Genomic DNA, 26,370 nt, shown 5'->3' with positions numbered 1-26,370 from the left:
TACCCTGACCCACATCCTCACAGCCACCCTGAGTCCAGTCTGCATCCAGTGCCCAGGGTGGACCCTAGCACAGAAGATGTGGCCAATAAACATGGAATGAATATTGAAGAGCCGCGTGGAAGACAGAGGCAAACCCAGCTGTGTGGCCATTCCCGTGCTCCAGGGGCAGGGTCTAGGAGGGGGAGGGGGAAGAGTGGGGGCAGGGTGCCAATAGGTTTACCCTCACCAGGCAGAGTTGAGCCAGGCCTAAGCCCTGGGGGCCAGGGCCACCAGGGCTGGGCCAGGGCGGATGAGGTGGTCTCTGTGGGGTCCTTCTCAGGATCCCTCCTTCCCCCATAATTACTTCTGATTAGCTTCACCACAACAGCCAGGCTGCAAAGAGAGGGGTGTTTGGGACTTGGGGGGAGGGGACAAGGTAGAGCAGAGTACTCAGGACAAGCTGGGGCCCCCAGCTGAGTTCCTTCCCCACAGCTCAGTGCACCCACTCGTGAACAAGTACACATTTCACATTCTAGAAAGTTCTGAAAGAGTCCCATCTACACAGGCCAAGAGTGACAGTGTTCCAAGACAATCAGGCCCTTCAGACAACTCACCCGTATGTATTAACTGAAAACACTCCCTCCATAGTTCCCTGGAGGGAGGGGGGCTCAGCTCAGAAAGTTCTTCCCTGTGTCCAGCTGCTGTGTCTGCCTGGACCTGCTGAGGGATCTACAGGCAGATGAACCCCTGTTCACTGATGCACTGTAGGTACCCACGGCTCCTCTTGAAGCAACTCATGCTGGAGCCTTAGGAGCCCAGCTCCGGCCATTCCTCATCCCCTAGACTCACTTTCCAGATGGCCCCTGGGATGGGAAGGGACCCAGGAAGGAAGACAGGTAGAGCTCTGTGCCTTAGCATTTGTGGATTTGGAGAAAAGAGAGGAACAGTGGGACATGACTTCCTGCAGAGCCCCCATCTTCAGAGACTTACCTAATCAACAGTAGTATTAGTTTGCCACTAGAGAAAAATCTTTTTTTTAAAACTTTTTATTTTATTTTATTTTTCAGTTCTCAGCAGACACAACATCTTTGTTTGTATGTGGTGCTGAGGATGGAACCCAGGCCGCACGCATGCCAGGCGAGCGCGCTACCGCCTGAGCCACATCCCCGGCCCCGAGAAAAATCTTAATCAGCCAGGTGCTATGGCATGCCTTGTAATCCCAGCTATTTGGGAGGCTGAAACTGGAGGATTGAGAGTTGGAGGCCAGCCTGGGCAACTCTGGTAGACCCTGTCGCTAGCTTTGAGCACCCAGCTTCCAAGTCTTTTTTTTTTTTTTTTTTTTTTGTACTGGGGATTGAACTCAGGGGCACTCAACCCCTAAGGCACATCCCCAGCCCTATTTTGTATTTTATTTAGAGGCAGGGTCTCACTAAGTTGCTTAGCACCTCGCTCTTGTTGAGGTTGGCTTCGAACTCAGGATCCTCTTGTCTCAGCCTCCTGAGCCGCTGGGATTACAGGCGTTCATCACGGCGCCCTGCGGATTCCGAGTCTTAACAAACATTATTTCACTCCTTTGGTTCCTCCGTGTCTTGAAGGGAGACCCCGCACCCCTGCCATCAGGCAGCTCCCAGTGGGACCCGGGAAGCGCTGCCCGGTACCCGCCCTCACTCGCTCCTAGTTCCAGGAGAACCAACCCTTGACCTCAGGGAGCCTCCAGTCTTCTGAGGGGAGTCACAATACACAACAGAAGGGCACTTACTCACAGCCGGCCTCCTCTCCCCCAGCCTCCTCCCCACGTCGCCCTCCCGAAGTGGGAACGGCGGGGCCTTTACAGGTGGGAGGCACCGCGCGAGGCGAGGGAAAGGCGGGAGGCTTCCCGAGGAGCGGCGCGCTGGCGGCGGAGGCCTGCCTGGAGGAGGCGGTGCGCGGGGCCGGGCGCGGAGGAGGCCGCCCCTGCGGCGCTCCCACGACCCGGGCAAGGCCGTCTGGGCGCCGTCTCCGGTCTCGGGGCCTGCGGTCGGGGCACCGCGGGGCCGCGTTTGAGCCGGTCAGCTCCCCGCGGAAATTACAGGGGCGCTCGGCTCTGCGGTCGCGCCCCCCGGGGCAGCACCCGCTGGTTGGAGGCGTTTAAATTGAAAGCAGCTTTGGGGAGAGGGGGCGGCGCGGGCCGCCGAGAGAGGGGAGGGGGCGGCCGGGTACAGCGACCCCATTGTCTGCGCCCGCCGAGGGGCGGAACCTTGCGGTGAGCGCGGAGCGGAGAGGCGCCCCCTCCCCGAGCTCGGGCCCGAGCTGCTCCCGGCCGTTTCCCACGCCGCCGCCCGGGGCCGCCGGCCACGGCTCTGGTCCCCTTTGCGCTGGGCTCTGTGCTCCTCCGCTGCCCAGCTGCAAGCCCGGCAGCGCACGTGCACGCACATGCGCACACCTCCTCACACCTCCTCCAGGAGGCCTCCCGCACTAAGAAGCGCTGCTTCAGGGGGATCCCCGAGTCACCGACGGTCAGGAGACCTGGGTTCAGTCCACTCGTAGGTTAGGTCACCTGGGACTCTCCGCCCCTCTCTGAATCCCAGTGTCCTTTGTAAAATCGTAGGCACTCAGCCCTCGCTGCCTACCTCTCCCGGGTACTTTGATTGGAGCCAACGCGTGAAAAACTGCAAACATCTAATGAGTAGAACTCAACAAGAATAACCCACTCTCCACTGCGCGGGCCCACCGGACACCACCTGGGGGTCGGTGCTGGCAACTCGCGCTGGCTGGGATGGGTGGGAGCTGGGCAGCCAATCCGGTGGAGATTGGGAGATCAAGGTGGACTTCCAGGAGGAGGGATGTGGAGCAGGCTGGGAGGGCAGGAAGGGCGATTTTGAAAGGGGAGAGAGATCTTCCTATCTTAGGGGAAAGTCAGGAAAAGACCGAGCAGGATCCAGGTAGAAGAGGTCTCTGTAAGATGCACAGGTCCTGCTTCCAGGCTGAGAAGTGGCTTAGCATGGGGGTGGGGGACTGAGTTTGCCCAGTTGCTGGGTGGCATGGCTCCAGGGTAGGCAGATTGATGGCAGGTCCTGCTTCCATCCTTGGGCAGGAGGCGGGGGCTATGCCTGTTGCCCCTAGGGAGCGTGCTGCTCTCCCATAGGAACCTTCCTGGTTCTTTTTCCAAGGGATTCGTGTACCTAGAAGCTGTCCCTGGGCTCAGGGCACCAGGTGCAGGGAGTTTGGTTGTTGTTTCCTGTGCTTCCAGTGGCAGCAGCAGAAGGTTGTTTGCCAGGCCTGGTGCCCAGGGACATGCCCACTTGCTCCACCTCTGGCAGAGCCACATGTTTCTGCTTTACTTCCTGGAGGTCCCCAGTGGGCAGCCAGGCATGGGGGGCAAAGTCTTGGAACCAAGTCCCTGTTATGAGAACCTGAGACACACTTAGTGACAAGAAGAGCTGAGCCTGCCCAATGGATAAAGGGGGCCCGTGGGGGAGGCAGAGGGGCTGGGCCAGGTGTTTCATCAGAGGCGCAGATGCTGTCAGAGTTCCTTCTTGTCTTCTCATCTGTGGACACTCCCTTTCCCTGAGTCCCAGCCTCTCCTCCTCTAGAGCCAGAGTTTTTCCAATGTCTGTAACCAAGAGGCCTCCAATCTGGCTGAGATGCCATCTGGGAGCAGCCTTTGGTGGCCTGACTTGGGGGCTGGGCTTGTGGGCCTGATCTTTCTTCTCTTGCCTCCTCTCCTGGCCTGAGCCCAGTGAAAGGGGTTCCAACCTGGGCAGCTGATGAGCCCTACCTCCTGCCAGTTGGGCTGAGGGCAGAGAAACTGTGGAAAAGAACTAGGGAGCCCAGCAAGGGGTGGGAACTGCTGGGCCACCCATGTCCAGTTCTCTGGCTCAAGGAACCTCCCAAACCCTGGCATAGGACCTACTGAGCACCACTTCTCCCAGGAGTAGGGATCTAGGTGTGCCTTGGTGGGGAAGGCCAGATGAGGCCTGTCCACTCAGCCAGAGGAGCCCTCAGGAAACAGTCTACAGATCTGCATCCTTTCCTTTGGAGGAGCCCAGCCAACTTCCTTGGCCTTCTCCCTGGAAGCCTGTAGGTGGGGAAACATATTCCTTTTTATTGGGGGAAGGGAACTGAGATTCAGAGCACCCAGAGACCTCCAAGATACTCAGAGACTTCCAAGATACTGTATTCTGAGTTACAGCCAAACACAGTATTCTCTTCCCTACTCAAGCCAAGGGCTCCCCAGAAGCTCTCTGAGGATGTTCCTCTTACCCTCCATCTTTCTTTGCTATCTCCCCAGCCACCCCATCTCCACACCTCCACCTTCTCAGAGCCCAGACTGGCTGCTGCACCAACTTCAGAAGGAAGCCTGTCAGAGTGAGCCGGTGAGGAGCCAGACCCACCAGGCCTTGGCCTCCAGCCTCCACCTGATGGTCCAGTCACTGCAAGAGGCAGTGGCCTTTCCTATCCTGGCCCACTTTGCCCAGCCCTGGGACCTGAAGATCAGGACTTTGGATAGTAAGGAAGCCTTTCAGTCCTGAGTCCCAGCGGACTCTTCTGGGTCAACATCTGCAGTAGCCAGGGAGAACTCTGGGAGTGGGCGGAGCTGGATGGAGTAGGAAGAGATTACTCACCCACCCCGGGCCTTCCCTGTTATCAGAATGTCCATACGAAGGGGCCAAGAACTGGGGCCCAGTGCTGCCAGCGGAGCCAGGCTGGAGGAGAAGGAGGCCCAGGGGGTGAGAAAGTGAGTTGCCCCGATGACCTCTAGCCCTTTGGAGCTGAGACTCCATAGTCTCAAGAACCCAAAAGCCTAAGACGTGACCTCAAGTGTTGGGATCATAGTGATGGTCATAATAGTAACATGAGATACTGTGACAAAACTGCATGCCCATCTCACTGACTGCTTCACTATGAGGGACTGAGACACAGAGAGGTTAAGGTTGCTTGTCCCCTGGGAATCATGGAACAGGGGGCCCAGCCTAGATCTGTCCTACTACAGAGCTCACTGAGTTTTTGTGACCTCGACCCTGTCCACCTCAGTGTATCACCAAGTCCAGCACCAGTCATGACTCCGTATCTTTGATGGAAGCGGGAAGAGGTGATTCCCAGCAGGGGAACAAGGAAGAACACAGCCACCTGTCTTCTTCTAGGGCCTGGAGACCCTCCTAGGGGAGAGGTGTCGGTGAGGGAAGGCAGAACAGGACAAGGGGGGGGAAGAGGTTTTCCAAATAATCAGGGAAACTGGTCGTTCCTGGACATTAGCGTGACACTTGGAGGGAAATTACATTATTAGAAAACAGAAGACTGGAAGGCCCCCGAGGGGCGAGGGAGGAGGAAGGGAGTCTGGTTTGGCTGCATTCCCACTGGTCTACACTAGCCCGTGGGTGAGGACTCCCATCCAAAGGGGCAAGCAAGGCTCCTGTGTGGCCCTCCGAGGAAGCCTCCTGTCCTGCACCCCTCCCATCCTGTAGCCTCTGCTCCAGGCCCAGGCCACTTTCAGCCAGTCTCAGGCAGAAACCCAGGGGGAAGCCCCACAGCTCTCTCCCAGGACTGATTACCAGCAAACAGCTGGAGGTGAACATCTGCTCTTCTCCTGAGGGAGGCCTGTCCTTGTTCCCCCAAAGGCATGGAGCTTGCAGATATCTTGTGTCCTTACTAAGAAGACAGTTGCTGGACAGACAGAAGAGGGAAAATAGACACCTATTGGGCACCAGCCTGCAGGCAAGTGGGATATTCTCATTTTGCCAAAGGGGAAACTGCGACACAGCAGTTACCAGAGTTCCACTGAGGTCACCAAGGATGAATGCCCCTCAGTCTGCCTCCAGATGGTCCCTTTCTGGCTTTCAGGTGAGGGGTCTGTGCCCAACAGACCTGTTCCACCTCTGACTACCGTCCATGGTTTGCCCACAAAGGAGCTCCAAATTCCAAGAAGCTATAGTATTAACTGGGTTGTTTCCAGAAGTCAGGGCAGGTACCAAGGCTGGGGCACCCGGCAGCAGCCCCAGGCTGGCCCACTTCCCATTGATGCTGCAGTGCTTCTGCCAGCTGGGTCCTAGCTGCTGTTAGAATAGGGCCCTTCTCTCCCATCCATCCATCCATCCATCCACCCATCCATCCATCCATCCATCCACCCATCCATCCATCCATCCATCCACCCATCCATCCATCCATCCATCCATCCATCCATCCATCCATCCATTCTTGGTAGAGAAGATTGAACTCTGGGCGCTTTACCACTGAGCTACACCTCCAACCCTCTTCATTTTTATTTTGAGATAGGGTCTCATGAGGTTGCCAAGGTTGGCCTCAGACTTTTGCTTCTCCTGCCTCAGCTTCCAAGTGGCTAGAATGACAGATGAACATGGCCACATGCAGCGATATCAGGCATTTTAACAGATGACATGTTTGATCCTTTAAAAAGCCTTATGAGACAGGTCCTATTATTCTCTCCATTTTCTCCTTGAGGAAACTGGGGCTCATGAAGTAATTTGCTCAAAATCACCCAGATGTATACAGAGGGGATGATGAGGTTGATATCCAGAATCCTCTCTTCCTGTTCGCATACTATTCCCTTTGGGGACATAATTGGTGGAATTATGACTCTTTGTCTCCCCTAACCAGGGTCCAGGGAGAACAGACTCTCTCTTGCTTGGCCTCGAATCTCCTCTTGCCTCTTTTGAGAAGGATCAGCCCAGGGCACTGCTTCTTGAGGCCATCTCTCCCAGCCCAGGGTGCTGGGACTGCAGGAGGAAATGGGATGAACAAAGAATTCAGTTTCCCTCTGCTCACCCCTGGCACACAGGGGGGTTTCAACTCCCTCCAGTGTCAGAAGGAAATGACTTGTGGGGTACCTGGTATTTGGAAAGTGGGTACCACACAGCTCACATCCTGACACTTTCTTACTGTGAGGCTTTGGGCAAATGACTTCACTTCTCTGGGCCCTGGTGTTGGCAAATATAAAGTAAGGAAATAAGCAGCATCCAGGCTCACAGGCTAATGATAGGACAGAATTGGGAAGGTTTGCCAGGAGTTTGGAGCAGTTCCTGGCACACTGGAAGTTCTCTTGCTGTTATTATTAGCTGGAGAATCAAGACAGGACTATTTAAAAAGAAAAGAGGCTGGGAATATGGGCAAATCTATTTAAAAAAAAAAAAAGACCTGGTTGATTTGCGGGGTCTAGATTTCCTAACTTTTCAAGGCTGAGGGTCCCTGAGAGGGAAGAAAGCGTGGATGGTTTCCAGGTGGCATTCCTCCCTCTCCACCCCCATCCCCAGGAGGCTAAAAATTCCTCCCAGGTTCCTGTGCACTTTCCTGTGGAGCCCAGGGGTGTGGGCAACGTTCCTCTGCCCCTCCCATCAGTTGGGAGCTGTCCATCTTAGCCGGCACTTGTGCAAAGCAAAAGCTGGTCCCCAGCGGCAGGGCTCTGATGCTGAGGACAAGGGGCAGAAGCCCATCTCCGTGCATGCTCACGGGGTCTTACTTCCCAGCCATCCGCACTTAAGATGCATGTCCATGCTGGTAATGGGGACCCATCCGCTACCGGGAAGGACAGGTCTGCTCATTTCCCCTGCTGACATCCCCACCCTGATGTCCCCTAGAGACAGGGCGCTGTGTGGGGACCAGGGAACATAAGCCCCAGCTCTGCGGCTACTCCTGCAGCTGCCATGCTGCACAGGGAGGACCTAGAGAGATGGCCAAGCCAGCTGGCGAGATGGAGGAGGAAGCCGGATGTGTCGGGATGTAGGGGCAGGCTTCCTGGGTTGGGGGAGCCACCTGGAAGGGGCAATCAGGGCTGGGTGTGGGCGCACAAATTTTTTTTTAAAACTCTGCCTGGATGCTTATGTGGGTCACCCATCTATCCACTGGCCCATTTTGTATTTATTTGTCTAAACAGGACCCCAGAACCCCTTTCCCTGTCTGCTGGAGCTGTACTCTCACTAAATGGGCTTAATCAGCAGGTAGGGGGCTTCTCCCTTCTGAAGGTTGGGGAGCCAGCTGCCTCACTGGGTGGCTTCCTGTCCCCTTCTCCACCATCTTTAACTCTTCTCTCCTCCCTGTGTGGACCCGGCCCCACTAGGACTTTTACATCCTCCTCTTTCCTAGCCTTGCTAACTGCAGGCAGGTCATTTTGCTTCAGCCAGTGCCATCCCTAAAGGATCTTGCTGTCAGTGTGGACTTGACTTGCCCGGAAGCCTTCCATGGCTCCCCATCCCTTGCATAAAAATGTCCAAACTTCTCCATCTGCCTTTCAGTGTTCTCTCTGAGTGGGTCCCAGGCTCCTACCCGCACTGACACATGGCATCTGCTCCTTGCTCCTGGCCAACCATCTCACTTGGGAAACTCCAATTATGATTGCCAGGACAGGCTTCAAAACTACCTTATTATCAAGCACAGTGGTGCACGCCAATAATCCCAGCAGCTTGGGAGGCTGGGGCAGGAGGATGGCAAGTTCAAAGCCAGCCTCAGCAATTTAGTGAGACTCTGTTTCAAAAATAAAAATAAAAAGTGCTGGGGTGGAGGCTCATGGTTAAGCACCCCTGGGTTCAATTCCTGGTACTCACCCCCCAAAATAACCTGCCTAACTGATGAAGGCTATGGCTGCTGCTCCCACAGATTCAGTGATTGGTATTTTCTTTAAGGCCAGGAGTACATCTTTTCATGTTTGTATTCCCAGTACCCAGTAGCTGGTAAACAGTAGGTGCTCAATAAATGGAAGCTAACAGTTATGTGAGTGCACAAATCCCCACCTTCTGCTTTGAGGACTCCTGTCTTCTCATCACAGCTTGTGGGTCCTGCTCAGCCTCTTCAGTCAGGACAGTGCCTCCCGTCCTTAACACCTTCCCTGGGGCCTCTTCTGGGATATCTGCCCTGGCAGATATTTCTGTCACCCTTGGGTCCTGTGACTTTCCCCATTGCCTTGTGGGCTTCTCAAGGGCAGGAATGGAGTCCTCCTTCATGTTATTGGACTGTTATTAATATTGGTATAGCCTCAATGCTGGGCAGGTCACAGTTATAGTCCTGTGGGGGAGGCAGACCAGAAACAGACTCTTTGAGGTAAAGCTTCTTGGGCCTCGGTCCCTATTTCAGAGCTGAGGTTGCTGAGCCCAGAAAGGGTGAGTTTCCTGCTAGGGTCACCCTGCCAAGGAGTCAGGGAGCCAGGGTAGTTCCTTTCCTCTGTAGTCTGCAGGGAACCCTTTCACCTAGGATGGCTTCAGTCCAGGCCACCCAGCTCACAGTGCCCAAAAAACGGATAAAGATACAGGATTGATTTTTTTTCCCCTTCAAATGAGCAAAAGCCACTTCTTTTATCTGGAGTCTTTTGATTGGCACCCTAACTATTAATGAGCCAATTCTATTTCTGACATGAAAAGACATTTGGAGAGCAACTTGTTACATTCTGGGGAAAATCAGAGCCGGCCACTCTTGGTCTTCCACCTGCTTCTCCCATTGCTTCTGTCCTAAGGGACGAGGTCAGGGTCATCTCTTGGAGCCTTCTTCTGATATTGTCAGTTCCTGTTGTCAGGGGTTGGGTCTTCAGCATTCTGGTTTTCTCCCAGATCAGAGAAGGGCTCCATGGGAACTGAGAAGTGATTCCTGCCCTACCCAGGCGTCTGACCCCAATCCCTTGCTGTGGCACCAGAGGGAGGAGCAGTGTTTGGCTCATGGCCTCCAGTCCCCTCTGCGCTGTGGACCCTTTGCTCCATCTCTGAGGTTCTGCCTCCCTTGAGATAGCGCAGGCTTCCAGCCTTGCCAAGCTCACCTGCTTGGCGTCTGTCCCAGCGGACAGAGATGTTATCCCTGGGGGTGTGGGCCTCAATGGGGACATTGTTCCCACCTTTCCAGAGTAGGATCAGGGAGGGGACAGGGCAGAGACTGGGAATGTCCCAGGTGCTACACAGGCCGGCTTTGTCCTCCTCCTCCTCCTCCCTTCCTGCCTTCCTACCTGGCCGGCCCCCTCCCTCTCACCCTTGCCCTGGCTACCCTCCTGGGTCCCCTCCAGAGGTCCTCCTCCATAGCTTGGGGCTATGCAGCTGTTGCAGGGGTGCGGTTCAGAGTGGCTCTGGGCAGTTGTGTGGGAGCAAGTTGTCCCCTCTACATGACAGTGCTCTTTAGAGCTGGGCCTCTTTCTGGCCAGGTCCAGTGCTGCCTGCCAATTTGCCTGTGTGATAGCCCTGTCCAGGGAGCACTCTGTCGGGTCCTTGCTTGGGGAGCGCCCTCTTTTCCCTATACATCCAGACCTGGTCCAATCTTAGACACCTCATGGAGACTTCCTGGCTGGATCACATGCATGTGCCCCCAGGAGGCAGGATGGATTGAATAGAAAGATCCGTTTGTGCTCTTTGCCTGGTGCTGCCTATGGTTCCAGCAAATCAGAGGGCCAAGGCATGAGGAGGATTGCACCAGCCCAGGAGTTCAAGATCCACTGAGCAACATGGGGGACCCTGATTTCAAAATGAAAAAAAAAAAAAAGGAAAAGAAATAAAAAGAAAAGAAAGAAAGAAAGAAGGGAGACAGAAAGAAAGGGAGAGAGTCAGGCACAGTGGTGCACGCCTGTCATCCCAGCAACCCCGTGAGTCTGAGGCAAGACCATCACAAGTTCAAGGCCAGCCTCAGCAACTAAGTGAGACCCTGTCTCAAAAATAAATAAACAAATAAATGAATAAATAAAAGGGCTGGAAATGTAGCTCAATGGTAGAGTGCCCTGGGTTCAATCCCTAGTACGAGAGAGAGAGAGAGAGAGAGAGAGAGAGAGAGAGAGAGAGTTAGATCAGCTCCTAAGAGCTGACCAGGAGCCAGGGCTCCTAGACCCAGGTCCAGTTCTGCCAGCAGCCGTGTGACTCAGGGAGCCTCTGCACCTGGAGCTTCTCAGTCCCATCTGTCAAGTGGCAGCGCTGGACCATCTACTTGAAGCTCCTGTTGGTCTTTTGACCTCCACTCGCGGTGGCCTCCCGGGAAGTGGAAACGCTGCTGGAGGCTGAGCTGAGAGAAAAGAGACCCCACTCGCAGCCCCCGCCCCTCCTCAACCTCCAGCTTGAGCTTTGTCCCCAGAGCAAGTGACAGCCAAAGAAAGCTAATGGAAGCCCGCCCTGCTGCAGGTGACACTGATCTCCAGCTCCAGCTCCAGTTTCTGCCCCCGCGGCCCCAGGCCTCCCTCGCACCTGCTCTGGTCCCCTTTGTTCCTTTGGCCAGGAGCACTGGCGGCCTTTCATCCGCCTCCTGCCCCATTCATGCCTTAAGCCCCGCGCACCGCCTCCTGCCTCCTGGCCGGGTCGAGGGCTGCAGGCTGGCGGGCAGGCATCCTGGTGGCTCTGCTCAGGTCGCCCACCCCCTCACCTGGAAAAATCAAGGAAGGGAGATGAGGGCAGCAGGGCTGCGCTGTGTCCCACTGGGGTCTCAGGAGGAGGGACAGGTTCTCCCGTGGATCTGGCCCGTGTTTGAACCCAGCGGTGCCTGTGAGCAGGTCCTGCTCTTTTTCTCGGGACTGATCAGAGCCGTTCATTTATTCATGCGTTATTCAGTGAGTATTTATGGATGTCAGCTCTGTGTGTGGCGCTGTTCTAGGTGTGGGTGGGATAGCTGTATGCAAAACAAAGCCCCTTGTCCTTGCAGAGTTGATATTCCTGAGTGTGGGTAGGGGAGAAAGATGTAAACAGACAGGATGCTTATTTTTGCTTAGGAGCAAAATTAAGATGGGTGAGGGGACAGGGAATGACCATTGATATTTTTGATATGGAGCTCAGCAGGCCTGAGAAGGCAATACTTGAACAGAGCCAGTTGGACAGCTGGGGGAAGACAGGCAGGTAGAGGCAACAGTAAATGCAAAGGCCCTGAGGTGAGGACAGGTGGAGCTTTCCATGGTGAGAGAATAGCAAGGGAGTTCCCTAGGACTGCAGTGTGACGCGAATGGACAGGAAGGAAATAAGAACAGTCTGGAATCGGGTCTCATAGGGCCTTGTAGACTGCCACCATGATTTTAGATTTTATTCTGAGTGACATACAGGCAAGGAAAATAGGGAACTATTAGGGACCCTGGAAGACCTAGTACCCCCTTCTAACTACCTCCCAGGCTTAGGGAGAGGTTAAGAATTAAGTTTAGGGATTAGACAGACCTAAGTTCATCCAGCCAGCCAGCCATTTGACAAACACTTATTGCACTCCTACTATTTCCTTGGGGCTGCTACTAACTAGCTGAATGAAGTGAGCATGAGGCTTATTTTCCTTATCTATAAAGTGAGGCCACGCTGGGCACAGTGGTACATGCCTGTAATCCCAGCTACTCAGGAGGCTGTGGCAGGAGGAATTCAAGTTTGAGGCCAGCCTCAGCAATTCAGTGAGAACTTGTCTCTAAATAAAAAAATAAAAAGGGCTGGGAATGTGTGTAGCTCTCTGGTAGAAAGCCCCTGGCTTCAATCCCCAGTACTGGAATTAAAAAAAGAAAAAGAAGAAGAAGAGGGGCCAGCAAACATTCTTCCTTGCTCCAGAGACTTCTTAGGATTAAACAAGACCAATCGCTTGGCACAGCATAGGGCGCATAGTGAGTGAGGGCTTCATTCAGGGCTGCTGATGTGATTCATATTCACAAATCCCCCACTCAACTTTCTCAACCCTCTGGGGCTGTCCAACCTGTACCCACCCCACTCGGGGGGCGGGGGCCTGTCAGAGAGGACATCCCCGTTCTGTGTTCTCAGAGCTCCCCTGAGCTTTTCTCCCTTTTTCCCAAACTGCCCTACCTCTGCCCCCGGCCTCTGCCCCTTGCCCTCTGACACCTGCCCCAAAAAAGGTGTCAAAGCTCAACAGAACCTTCTGTCCGGGCCTCACATTCCAGTTTTCCCTCTTTGCTTATCAGTCTGCCTCAGCCTGGGGCCACCTGCTTACCGCCCTCTCTGGCAGGGCAGGTCTCTATTTGTGCTCTCCCAGTTGGGAGCAGGAAGGCCCAGAACAGCATGTTAACTTCCAGGAGCGAAACTTGGAAAAAGACCAGGCTTTGAACCCCTAAAGACCTTTGCAGTTGGGCATGTTGAGCAGATGCGGCTCCGAGCCTCAGCGACTTTGTCTGTAAAAGGGGACAGAAGCCCGCGCAGGTCTGTCGGTGGGTGGCAGCCACCCACTGACACGCCTGTGTGAGGGGTCTCGGGTGAGGAGCTAGGGTGCACACACATCCCTGAGGCAGGGATTCTGGACCCCACGTGGGGAGGGGTTTCAAATTCCAGAAATTGTATTCAAATGCTCGCCCACTTCTGTCAGGGGGTGGGGAACCCGGGCTTCTTCAGGACCCAGGGGTCTGGAGACAAAAAGATAAGGTTGGGATGAGATGGCATAGCCAGAGGCCTAAGAAGGGTTAAAAGTCAACAGTGGACCATTCAGTTATTCAGGGGCTGGGGCTGGGGCTCAGGGGCAGAGCGCTTGCCTCGAATGTGTGAGGCACTGGGTTCGATTCTCAGCACCGTATACAAATAAGTGAGTAAAATAAGGTCCATCAACAACTAAAAATATATATTTTTTTAAAAAATCAGTTATTCAGAGGATATTTACTCTGTGCCAGGCCCTGTGAAGGAATAAGAAAGACACAGGGACCCCCATGAAGGTGCTCCCCCATGGGGACACTGACTTTTTCAGTTTATGGGTGGTCTTCCCTGGTCCTTGTCACCCCCCTGTGGAAGAGGTAGTGGAAGGCGGTTGGGTAATTTTACATATGATAAACTCGAGTCTCAAAAATACCAGTGATTGTGCAGAGTCACACAGCTGATAAGCCAGGATTGGAACTCAGAGCCCTGTACCAGGGCCTCCCTGCCTTATGCCATCCAGACCACCAGGAGTAGAAAGTCACTGCCTGGGGCTGCAGGGGTCCGTCTCCTTTCTGCCGCTGGCACTGTGTGGCTGCTCACCCTCTCTCTCCTCTTCTTTACCCGTGGAAGCAGCACTGGCTCCCGGGCCTTGGAAGCCCATGCCACCAGCCACCCCTGCTGTCTGCCCTGGGATTCAGCAAGGCCAGGGGTGGGGGTCCCTTCTGGGAGCTCAAATCAACCGCCGATGTCATTTCTTCTTCCCCCGTGTGAGCCATACAGCCTTCACCGGCTGGAAGAGGCAGACTGGCTTTGGAGCCAAAAAAATGGAAGGAAGGGGTGACTTGGGTGTGGGGAGGGACTGGTGGGCCATGAGAGCTGGGGGGCACCTGATGAGGGACCCTCCTCCACAGAGCGCCCCCTGCATGCAGCCCCCTACAACAGCCTTTTTGATGCTGCAGAGGATAAGCCAGGCCTCAGCCCACGCGAAACTCTTCACACACACCTCCAGCTCCAGGCGGTCCCCTCGACCTTGTCAGGAGCTGGCCTGGTGCCTAGGTCCCAGCCCAGGGCGCCAGGCGGCAGTGAGGGGCGGGAGGCCCGCGTGTTCCAGTATTTATTTATTTATTTGAAGGCCAGGCATTTACACATACCTGCCCTGATCCCCCCCCCGGGGCCGGGAGGAGGGGACGCTGCTGTTTGGCCTTTGATGTTTGGGAGAAGAGATGTGGAGATGGTGCTCTGCTGAGTCCTGCTGCTCTGGGGTGTGTGGTGTGTGTGTGTGCAAGAGGGACCTGGTGATATCACCTCATCAGGCCAAGAATGGCAGGTGCAGAGGCCAGGCCCATGGATGACTAAAAGGGTCAGCAGTAGGAAAGCGGAGGGAGGTGCCTCTTGTACCTTTGGTCTACTGGCTGTCCCCACCAGCCATGGCCATGGCCTCATGTTTGGAAGCACGTATACCTTCTCAGGAAGAAGAGCAAAGATGGCAGAACTTCACTCATGGACTGAGGGAGGCAGGAGTCACAAAATCCCCGTGCAACAGGACCCATCACCACCCCACAGAGAGGCCCAGACAGAGATCAATGTCAAGGACTCAGGGACATTGATGTATAGGCCAGAGACCCACTCAGAACCACCAAGACCCACCAAGATGGGGTCTGTGAGAGGTCCTGTGTTCCTGTAGCTCCAGGGTTACCAAGGATGTGCACTGAGCCATGAGAGATGCTCGCTCATACCCAAGTGAGTGAGTGAGGGGAGATGTTGACCCAAATGCAATGGCAGGAAGGTGGGGGGCATCTAGCACAGAACCAACTGTGATGGACAACTCAAGAGCAGGCTCTGGAGCAGGGCCCCAGAAAGAAGGCACAGGGATAAAGCAGAGCGGCCCAAGCTGGGGAGACCCACCAGCCATTCCCTCTAATGCTTTAATTGGGAAGGATTTTAAAAGCTGCAAATATAAAATTAGTAGAAAGAATTGGCCTCACATCACCCAGATTAATCTATTGTTCATATTTTGCCCCAATTATGTTTTTTTTTTTTTGTACTGGGGATTGAACCCAGGGGCAGTTAACCACTGAGCTACATCCCCAGCCCTTTTAATTTTTTATTTTGAAACAGGGTCTCATTAGGTCACTGAGGTTGGCCTTGAACTCATGATCCTCCTGCCTCAGCCTCCTGAGTAGCTAGCGTCACAGGTGCGTACCACTGTGCCCAGTGCCCTTTTAATTTTTTATCATTCTCTCTCTCTCTCTCTCTCTCTTCACATGCATCTGTATGAAGATAAATTGTGTATACCATGGCTCTTTACCCCTAAATATCTCAGTATTTCCCAAGAACAGGGATATTTTCTTTCCTGACCTATTTGTAGCATCAATTTCACAAATTTGCCTTGATGTGCTATTTTAGCTAATTGACTGTCCATGTATCCATATTCCAGTGTTGTCAGTTGGCCTAATAATGTCCTTTATAGGATCCTCCATATTCCCCTACTTGCCATGTTGCTGTGATCAAGAGATCACAGAGGTATCAAGAGAGACAAAGCTGTGACAGAGCTTCCCAGAGACACCAGGACACAAGGATCAGATGCTGAGTGGGATGGAGGTAGGCATATGGGGGTGCTGTCTCCACAAAGTCTCTGACTTGGGATGACTTTGCTTACACTTTGCAGACCTTGACAGGGCAAGGGGACCCTGGGCCTAGACCCTTCAGTGCAGGGTGCCTCCCCCTTTTTGGCCTCCCTCTCCCTTTTGGGGGTACTGAGGATTTAACACAGGTGTCCCCAGCCCTTATTTATTTTATTTTGAGATAGTCTCCCTAATTTGCTGAGGTTGGCCTTGAACTTGCCATCTTCCTGGAAATATAGGCATGAGCCACAGTGCCCGCCTTCGGACCCCGTTTTGAAAGTGACCTGAGGCCCCAATACCCAGTGCTCAGGAACTTGGGCGGCAGCTTCTGATGATCTTAGGAAGCTGCCCCTCGCCCTAGACATCCGAGGGCTGTCTTCTCAGAAGACAGCAACCCTGCATTGCTAGGAGGTTTACAAAGCTGCACAGACTCGCATCCCATAAATCTGGCCTGCCATCCTTCCCAGCACACACTCAGGCGTGGAGGTGGGGGTGTGGGGGGAAGAACACCACTGGTATATAACATCAGTTATTCCAGATGTTCCAACTGCTCAGTCACAGCTCAGCAGGGCCAGTGGTGGCCAGTGGGAAAGTGGTGTCCCAGTCCCAGGGGCCTCTGGGATTTATAATGGGTGGAGTCTCCACTCAGAGCTTCCCTGGACAGTTGAAATCCTTCTCCTCCTTTGAGGGCTCTTCTGGAAACAGCCTCCTGCCCCTCTATGGAGCTCTGGCCCCTTCCTTGTACTCTTGTTCTGGATTGTGATGGAGCCTTGTAGAGCTGGGCTTCTGCCCATCTTCCCTGCCCACACCTAGGTCAGCATCTGGTACCTCATAGATGTCAATATCTATTTGTGGAATGAATGAATAAGTGAATGAATGAACAGTTTTCTCTATTAGGGAGACCAAATTAGCACTTGTATTTATGGTCATAGGGCTCCACCAAACAAGTCCTTTTGGATTGCTAGTCCTGGGGTCTTGGGATTTTGGGGGGGGGGGTCTTGGGAGCACACTGATTTTACCTGTTGGTCAAACCTAGTCACCTCCATGAACCACCCATTGTAAAACAGAAGAGAAAGAAGGCCTGGTGGGAGAGAGAGGGCACTGAACACCAGCCTTCACCTATGACGAAGGTCTAGTGGATGGGGCTTGCAGCAAGAGGACCTTCAATATATTCCAGCGAATCTTGAGAGGCTTCATTGTCAACCTGTCTAGAGGTGGGGGGATGCCAAAGGGAACTTTGTGACCCTCCTGTTTGGCCTCCCAGGCTCATTCGAGCCTTTGCCCACCAGGCGTGGGTGGCTGGACTATATATGGTTGGCTCAGGCCTGCATCCTTGGATTGTGCCAACCAGGCCAAAGGTGCCCCATACACTGCCTGGCCTGGGATAGTATCCAGACCTTGGTCCCCAAGGTCCTCCCACCCCTGCTGGACAGTGGCCTCTCCCAGTGACTCAGCCCTGACGTCGTGGGGCAAGCGGAAAGGCCATGGGCGTGGGAGGTGGTGGCTCCCTCCCTCCTGTCCTCACCTCCCTGGACTCAGTCCCCACAACCTCCTTCCCTCCCAACATCCCTATCCTTTCCCATGAGCCTCTGTGCCAGGAGCTGCTGCCTTTTCCCTTGGAGACATGTCCTTGTGTGTGCCTGGCCAGCATGGGTCACAGGGTACAAGGAACACTGAGAGCGAGGACTCAGATTCTGGGTCCCATTCCTTCCTTCCTTGCTCAGCAGGGCCCCCAGCAGCAGGGGCCATCAACTCCTTCTTGGGCAGCTTGGGGCCTTCTCTGTTTACACTTGGGCCCCTCCGTGCTCCAGGCCCTGAAGACTTGTGCCCCCTGCCCCCAGGCCCTCCCTTAGGTGTGCCATCTCAGCTTTTGATCTCCCCCAGATCGCAGAGGATGCCTGGGTCTCCCACCTTCCCTGCTGCAGGCCAGTGAGCTTAGGTCTCCAATTCTGTCCTACCTGCACCCTGCCCAGCTGGCCCCCTCCTCCGCCCCACTTCAAAGCCCAGAGCTAGCAGGAGCTAATTACATGCCCCCCACCCCCCTCGCTCGTTAAGTGTCATTAGCCCCAGTTTACAGATGAGGAAACTGAGACTGGGGAGGCGGAGGACGTCACCTCTTCCATCCCCACCCTGGCCCCTGAGCCAGGGCTGGCACAAGGTCTGGGGGGCCCTGCCAAGACTCCCCCTTCTTAGAGGACCTGGGGGCCCCAACCCATTCCTGGCTCCCACTTCCTGCCTGCCCCCACCCCCCAGCTCTCGCTTCCTTCCCTCGGAGTCAGTAGGGGCTTTGGGCTGAGCTAGGGAGCACCTGGAATGGAGCGGGCAGGCAGCCTGGCCAAAATCCCACATAGGCAAAATGCAAATGAAGAAAAAATTGGAGAATTACTACCGAGTCAGGGCGGTGGCACTGTAGGTAATAGGACTCGAGGAGTGGAGGACCCCCACCCTCCTGCTCATCAGCTTGTCAGAGGCCCCACCATGGGGAGGGATGGGTGATGCTGTCACCCTGAGTGGGGCTGGGGTAAGGGGGTGGGGGTGGGGCCGTGCTGACACTGGCAGGACTTTGGAGGGTATGAAGCCCTGCGGTCAGTCAGGACAGCCCTGCCCTCGGGGACCAGAGAGAAGCCTGGATCTCAGCCCCTCCTTGGGAAGGTTGCCCTCTGTGGTCTGGCAGCAAGAGGCCAGTTCCTTGACCCTGTTTGACTCAGCCAGCTGGGGCTTAGAGGGCTGCAAGATCTCTGAGACATCCCCCTAACAATGGGTGACAAAGCCTTCCTTTTTACAGGCAGGAAAATTGAGGTCCAGAGCCTGGAGGGACGTGTCCAGTTGGGATCACACAGTGCAGAGGGAAATGCAGAGAATAGGGAGAACTTGGTGAAGGATACTAGAAAGGCTGGGGAGTGGGGAGAGGAGTGATGAGAAGTGGGGAACCTTAGGAAAGGGGTCTTAGGATAAATATCTGCCTTGGCTCCTACAGACGATGGGTTCTGGGGCCCATGACAGAGATCCATATTTATCTACTCTCGAGTTGAGTTTTTTTGTTGGTGCTAATGACTGTGAGTTCCCCGGGGGGGGGGGGGGGGGGGGGTTCAGTTGCAGCAGCAAGAAGGGCCAGGATGTAACTTAGTGGTAGAACTCTGGCCTAGCATGTTAAGGTCTGGGTTCCATCCCCAATACTACAAATAAATAATTAAATTAGTTGCAGTAAGACTGGAAGGCAGACTTGAGGAAGAACTTTGTACTTTTTTTTTTTTTTAAAGAGAGAGTGAGAGAGGAGAGAGAGAGAATTTTTAATATTTATTTTTTAGTTCTCGGCGGACACAACATCTTTGTTTGTATGTGGTGCTGAGGATCGAACCCGGGCCGCACGCATGCCAGGCGAGCGCGCTACCGCTTGAGCCACATCCCCAGCCCAGAACTTTGTACTTTGGAGGATGAGGGCCTGATACAGGAGCAGGCATTCCACCCTGTGCGGTCCCCTCCCTGGGTGGGGGGGTCTCTGGCATCTACCACCCGGGTTTCCCCACTCCCTGCACACTGCCCTCAGCATGGAATGAAAGGCCTGTGGACTTTGTCTATCATCAGAGGAAGGTAACACATCCGGGAAGGCTGGAGGTGGTGTCGCTGCAGCTTTGGGCCAGGTGTGCAGTCTCCGCTTGCCGAGCCTTCGCCCCTGCAGCTGTGAGGGTCTCTCTGAGGTCTGGGGGGGTGGGGAAGCTGCAGGAGGGTGCAGTCAGGAGCAGAGGGAACCTGCATCTAAGAGCCTGGTTCCCTGATTGCCTCTTCTGCCTTTCCAGGCCTTCCCAGGACAGGACACGTCCTTCAGGGGTCCTTTGGAACTGTTGACACCCTGTGAGTGGCCAGTGCCTGTTGAAGTGAAAGGATAGGGATGGCAGGGAGTCTGACTCTGGCAGGACTCAGAGAGGTGTCACTGTCCCTCCCTGAGCCTCCTCTGTTTTCTATACAAAGGGCCTGGATCTGAGCAGTGGTCTCCACAGGGGTGAAGGGCGCCCAGCTGTTGAGACCTGCGTAGAGGGACACGACTAAGCCGACCTGCTGCCGGCAGATAGACACAGGTGGGCTCCAGCAAGGGGTCTCCTCTCTGCTGACAGTCACAGTTCCAAGCTCCACGTCCTCCCCTGGGAAGCCCTCCCTGAGTGCCGGCACCAGAATGAATGTCCTTCCTTGGCCCTGGTCAGCAGTAGACTCACATGTCCTGAGAGGTGTGGCTTTTGCTCCTCCCCATCTAGAGTATGAGACCTCTAAAGTAGGGATGTGTCTCTCCTGGGACCGATTAGCTGCTCAGGTGGCAGAGTTGAGTCTCATGCTGCCTGGACTCCCTTGCCATCTCCACCTTGGAGGAATTTGGAGAATGTCCCTGTCCCCAAGAAGGCTCGGTTCTTCTGTTTGTTCTATTGGACAGCGCTCTGGCCCTGGTCCTGACATGGGACGTATATGCTATGGGCCTTACATGAGGCATTTCCCCTCCCTGGGCCTCAGTTTCCCCAGATCAGCTCAGGAGAGCCTTGCAGTGTGAACACTACGTCAAATCTCTGTCCAGAAACTAATTTGGTCCACAAGCATCCCTATCCCTCTTTAGTTCTTTGGATGCACATCTGCAGAAATCTGCATGGAATATCTAATAGTCTCTATGTTTCTGTGGAGCCATCTTGCTTTGATTTCTGATTTTGTGTCTCACCTAAATGATCTGAACAAGGAGCTAGTGCAAGGGACAGAGTCATGTCTTGTCTCCATGGCCTCTTCACTTGGCTCAGAACCTGTAATGCATTGTGTGCCGAAATGAAGTGATTGGATGAGCAGCATTCAGGAGGAAGGTGAGTCCATTTCTATACCTGCAGACTTATCAAGAGGGTCAAAGAGGGTCCGAAAGAGGTGTGATGGCTGCCCAAGGTCATATGAGGGTTAGTGGCAGAGCTTGAACTTGAACCCTTCTAACTCTTTGATATGGCAGGTTGATGCTGGAGAGGTTTGGAGTTAGAACCTGGAGTGAACCTTGGTTCTGCCCTTCCTTGGGGATTCTAGAGGAATTCTGAGGAAGGGAGTAAAAGCCCCTCCCCTGGAGGCTAGGAAAGGTCCAAGAAGCCTCCTGGGCCATCCTGGGATGGTTATGGCCATCCTATCACCATCACCCCCAGTGGTGGCAGGGGATGGGGCCCCAAGACCTCTCAGAATGTTCCCACCACCCTAACCAGGAGGGAGGCCAGGACTCACAGAGAGGGGCCCCCAGCCCAGGCCATCTCCAACAGCTGTTGTCCAAGGTGGCTGCCTCCCCCATTCTCACCCACTGCAGCTACCCAGGGCTGGCACCTGGAGGATGGGGGGGGGCAGATGACATCAGGTCCTTCACACTCTTCAAAGGAGATTAGAGCATTCCCCCCACTGAGACCCAAGGGGCGGGAACTGAGGTGGGGGTCGGGAGGGATCTGAAATGTTGCTAGGATTCACTGTCAGGGGGCGAGGGCCAGGGCCTGTTTTCTATCCCGTTTCACATTTCATTGGTTGTGCAGGGACATCTCTTCTCCAAGCCCCTCAGAGGGTGGGGAGCCTCCAGATGTGGGTCCTCCTCCTCTTGCCCGGGACTCAGCTACTTTCACATAATGACACTGGCAGAGCCCCTCCTGAGGGGAGATCAGTCAACCCCGAGTTCATCACACTCACGGCACGTGCACTCTGCTTGCAAGAGCTCCCCAGAGTGACGGAGGAGATGGCAACCAATCCAACGAGGAGGCGAGATTCCTATGAACTCAGAACACAGAAGCAGAGAAAGACAATCGAATGCAGACTAAGTAAATATTGAGGGATTGGGGCACAGAGAGAAGGGTAGATAGAATGTGAGTGGCAAGTCTTTGAAGATTGCATGGAAAAGAGGTTCATGAGGAACGGTGCCTCAGATGGGGGCTGCCCCAGGACATGGCCTCAGACAGACTGCGTTTCCCCCCCTTGTGCCCACCCTGGCTTTTCCCACAGCCAGCCTGGCCCATTGTCTCCTAAGCCAGGCCAGCCCAGGCCCCAATTTGGGGCCCAGAGAGTAAGGGTGCCTTGAGTGTTGCCTCGGGATGGGGCTCCGAAGTCCTATCTTCTAGGACTCAATGGTAGCAGTCTGAGAGCCTGGGAGAGGGATAAGTGGAGGAAGGAAGATGGGAAGCCAGAAAGCTGGGGCCTGAGTCCCGGGGCCTGAGGGGCTGAGGGGGTGGAGTGAGGATGCTCAGCCCTCATGGGGCAGAGGGGAGGAGGGCAGTTGTGCAGGGGCCCAGATGCAGGCTGGGGCCGGAGCGCTGACTACATTGCCCACTCCTGTGCCCACCCTGGCTTTGCCCACAGTCAGCCTGGCCCCGTGGCTTTCCCCAAGCTGAGCCAGCCCCAGCCAGCGCCGGGGAGCAGGGTGCCGCAGCTGCTGCGAGGGCTCGGCGCAGAGCCTCAGTGGGGGTTGATGGGAGACGGCCAGGCGCCGCTTAATAGGATTTTAATTATACAGCTCCAGCAAGAATTTTTTCCCCCCTGGGCTTGGGCCCTCACAGATACCTCCATCTCCACCTCAGCATCTTCCCAGCCCTGGCAGCCCGCCGCTCTCCCAGGCCCCCGCTGCTGCCCTCACCCACTGCGGGGGACTCTGGCCTATCTCCTGGGGCTCAGGGAGGGCCTGGCATCTGCCCCTAGCAATCATGGGGCGGACACTGGATCCTGGGGAGCGGTTTGCTCAGGGGGTTCCTCCAAGGTCTGCACCTGGGACTGTACATGGCCAGAACTGACTTTGGCACTGGGCAGAGGGGGTGTGACCATCACTCAGTTCACCTATGGACTCCAACGCTCATTTTTTCAGGGTGATTCTGCCCCATGCCAGGCCCTTTCATGATGCTTGTCTCATGATGCTCACAACTCTGGGAGGCAAGCAGGGCAGATAGAACGATAATCTCTACGGATGAGGAAACTGAGGCCCCAAGAATTTAAGTGACTTACTCAAGGACACGATGAGTAAGGAGTCTGGACTCCCCGGGGGACTCCAAGCTTCGAGTTCTGTCCATGGCCCTGTGAGACTCCAATCCACACCCCAGCCAGGAGCAGCTTGGGTGTGCTGGGCTTCTGGTCCTCCTCTCTGCTCCCCTGTATATCAGATGTGAGCTGCCACATCCCCCCAACTCTAACCGGGGTCCCCGGCCTTCATGTGCTCACAGCTCCTGAATTTGGTCACCATAACCACATCACACCATATATCATTGACTGGTTATCTGCCTGGCCTGCCAATAACCTAGAATGTCCCCAACCCATCAAGGCAAACCCTCCTGGTACCCACTGATCAGGCATTGAGATTCTCCCCATCTGTCTGTGCCCTACAAAATTGTCCCCCTGGGGCTGGTGGTGTAGCTCAGTGGTAGAGTGCTTGCCTAGCACATGGAATCACTGGGTTTAATAGTTTAGTAAATAAGTTTTAATAAATAATGATTTAGTAAATAAAGGTATTTTATTTATTATTTATTGTCCATCTACAACTGAAATAAATAAATAGATAGATAAATAAATAAATAGAATTATCCCCTCTCTTGCAATTGGCTGGTCCCTTCTTACTATCTCTATCAGACAGTGCCAGTTGCCAACATATTAGGATCACAACCTTTCTCAACAGTAAGACTTTGAGTGAGGCACTTTTTTTTCCTGTCTTTATCATATTTTACACCTTTTTTTTTTAAGTTTTAGACATACAGGAAATTTGCAAATATAGAAGAGAATTCTCATACCGCCCCAAGGCAATTTTTCCTATTGTTAACCTCCTATTTCATCCAAGTACATTTGTCACAGCTAAGAAACAAACATTGGTATTTTACTATTAACTAAACTCAACACTTCATTCCAATTTTACTATTTATTATACTTTTAAATACCACAATACATGAATACATTTTTGTGTGAGAGTCAACAGTGCAGTAAATCAAACAGTGAAATATGGACCTCTCTTTACCCCTTCCCCAAGGCTTCTTCCGACCAGGGGGTAATTCTTCTGCCCTTCTCTGCCCATTTATGTTCTTTCTGCCCTTTGGCCCAGACTGTGGGTTTTGGCTCTGGAGGTCAGCACATCCCACTTGCCTTTACTCTCTGTGACTGGAGGACATGGCTGTCCCCTCCCCTCCCTTGGTCCTGGGGATGCTCCCCTTGGAGCCCCTGCCCGTCCTCTACACTTGGCCCCCGCCTGCTTCCCCGTGCATCTTCAAGGTGCTCCCAGCCTCAGGAGTGCCCAGGCATCTCTCCTGTGTTTGCTTCTGTCCCCTTGACCTGCAAACAGCTGGGTGATGGCAGTGCCCCCAGTTCCTTCTTGCCCTGTGTAGCTCCTGGGGTGTAGTAGGAACTCAGTAGTGGGGCTTTGAATGAAGAAGTGAACCAGGGTTTCAGAAAAATCACCTGGCTATCAGTAGCAGCGGGCAGTGCCCTGCAACACTGTGGTAGAGCAACTAGGAAGGTACAGAAGACCCAATGTTTGCCTTCAAGGGACCCTAGCCTGTGTGGGAGATGCCCACACATCCCAACCTGGCTCCTGAATGACCATGGCCAGCAAAGCTCAGGTCAGGCCCAACAGTGTGTTGCCAAGACTGCGAGTCGGGGTTTCTGGACAAAGCCTCTGCCTACCTCTGCTGGATGTGGTTTTGTTCTTTGCCAGAACAGAGACATGGTCAAGCTATGCCGGACCTAGGTAGGCAGAAGAGAAAGCTACCTTCTAGACTTTTCGGCCTCATTTGTACCTTCTTCCCCAGCAAGCCCTGGAGGGTAACTTTGAGGTATCACTCAAGCCTACTGCCCCTTGAGAACCTTGCTATTCTCCCTGGCTTCTCATATGTCACAGAGAGCCTCTCTGGTCTCTCCCTACCAATACCAGTCCATCTCGTCCCACACTTCCCTGAGGCGCTGGGAGTGGGCTAGGGCTGGAAGGGGGAAGATGGCTGCCTGACAACCCATCCACCTGAAGAGCTGGTCATCTTGACCTGCCATTGGCCAGTTCACGTAACCCCTCGTCTGCCTCTGCCAATCCCAGGGGGAAATCTAGGTGAAGAAAATGGTGGCCATCACCCTCAATGTCTGGCCCTCCCATTGTGAAGTTTTTCCTGGGCCTCACAGCCTCTCCCTCTGTGCCTGAGTCTTCAGGTCTGAAGGGACAGGGCAGGAAAAGGGCTCTGGAGACCAGTGGGGTCACCAGGGGGAGTGGTGAAGGGAGGGTGCCCGGGAGGGAAGGCTGGTGGGGTGTGCCTGCCTGTGTGTGTGCATGTGACTGTGAAGGTGTGTGCACATGTGACTCCAAAGTGTGCTTGTGCGTGTGTGTTTACAGGCCAAGGAGAGGCCATGCCCCCCAGACTACACTGGGCAGGTCTACAGCAGAGGGCAAAGCCCTCGGGGACCCAGGTCTCTGGCCGCTCTGGGGCCCCAGCCTGGAGAACTGTGGAGCTGGCCGAGGGGGTTGAGGGGATTGCAGCATCGCGGCCGGCTGCTGTGGCACGAGATGAAAGGCCAGGAGTGGGGCTGTTGGCAGACGGACAGGCGGGCCCGGTGGAAGCGTGGGGTGGGGGAGGGGAGATAACATCTGTGAGGGCTGCCAGGTGTAGACCTGGAGGAGAGGGGAGGACGCGGGTGGAGTTTTAGCCCTTAGGATCAGGGCAAAGAGCCTGAAGTTGGAAGGGTTCCCTGTGAGGTCATCTTGTCCAGCCTGGTGCCTTCAGGCACTAGGCCCCAAACCAAGCAGGAACTGGGCACTCTTTCCTGGCCCCAGCCCCAGCTGGTCCTCCACCTTGCACACCTTGAACTCACTGCCAGGCAGTGCTCCCCAAGTCTAGCTCAGAGCCCTCTCTTGGCACTTTGAGGCCCACCTCTCCACAGGGAGGGGAGGCCAGGGCTCACTTTCTTGAACTCATTCACTAACTCTGGAGTCCAGAAGCCAGCTCAGGAGGGTTCATCTTGGTCATCTTTGGTCCTTGATTCTAAATTTTTCTGACTTTAGCTGTGTGATTATTGGGCTCCAGTCCTGCCTCTAGTTCCAACCTTGGAGAGAAGTTTCCAGAGACCTTAGGAAGGAACTTTCTTCCTTCCTAATTCTCTTAACCTCTCTTTACTCACCTCTATATCCTAGTCCACATTTCCACCTATTGGGTCCCCCCCAAATAATTCCCTGTCTTCTCATTCCCCTCTGACCCATTTCCCAAGTTCCCATGTGGCCTTTTAACAATATTTATTTTTTAGTTGTAGTTGGACACAATACCTTTATTTATTTTTATGTGGTGCTGAGGATCGAACCCAGGACCTTGCACATGCTAGGCGAGCGCTCTACTGCTGAGCCACAACCCCAGCCCCCATGGTGGCCTTTCTAACACCAGAATCTCCCTGCGTCATTTCTCTGTTCAGCATCCTTCTGTGCAGTGTTGCCCTCCCAGACAGAGAATAAGCCGGTGCCCAGGCTCCAGAAGGCAAGGCTGCTACCTTGGATAAAGAACCCTAGGGAGCCGAGGTCTTGC

General features: G+C 54.4%; 2 long non-coding RNA genes across 2 annotated transcripts in view; both read left to right on the top strand.

Annotated features, from left to right (window-relative positions):
- Positions 1 to 15,839, top strand: part of LOC308635782 — a 57,743-nt gene extending 41,904 nt beyond the window's left edge. The window contains exons 3-4 of the long non-coding RNA XR_014019263.1: positions 15,357 to 15,433; positions 15,709 to 15,839. This is a non-coding gene — a long non-coding RNA (uncharacterized lncRNA). The remainder of the gene's footprint in view (positions 1 to 15,356; positions 15,434 to 15,708) is intronic.
- Positions 15,840 to 19,857: 4,018 nt separating this feature from the next.
- On the top strand, positions 19,858 to 23,190 carry LOC308636624. Its single transcript, XR_014019455.1, has 4 exons — positions 19,858 to 19,938; positions 20,580 to 20,697; positions 21,391 to 21,669; positions 22,704 to 23,190. It is a non-coding gene; the product is annotated as an uncharacterized lncRNA (long non-coding RNA).
- The last annotated feature ends 3,180 nt before the right edge of the window (positions 23,191 to 26,370 follow it).

Source organism: Spermophilus citellus, assembly GCF_964194105.1.
Source record: "Spermophilus citellus genome assembly, chromosome: 17".
In the NCBI taxonomy this organism is placed as follows: Eukaryota; Metazoa; Chordata; class Mammalia; order Rodentia; family Sciuridae; genus Spermophilus; species Spermophilus citellus.
Note: the sequence above shows the minus strand (reverse complement) of the source record. Positions and strands in the feature narration are given on the sequence as shown.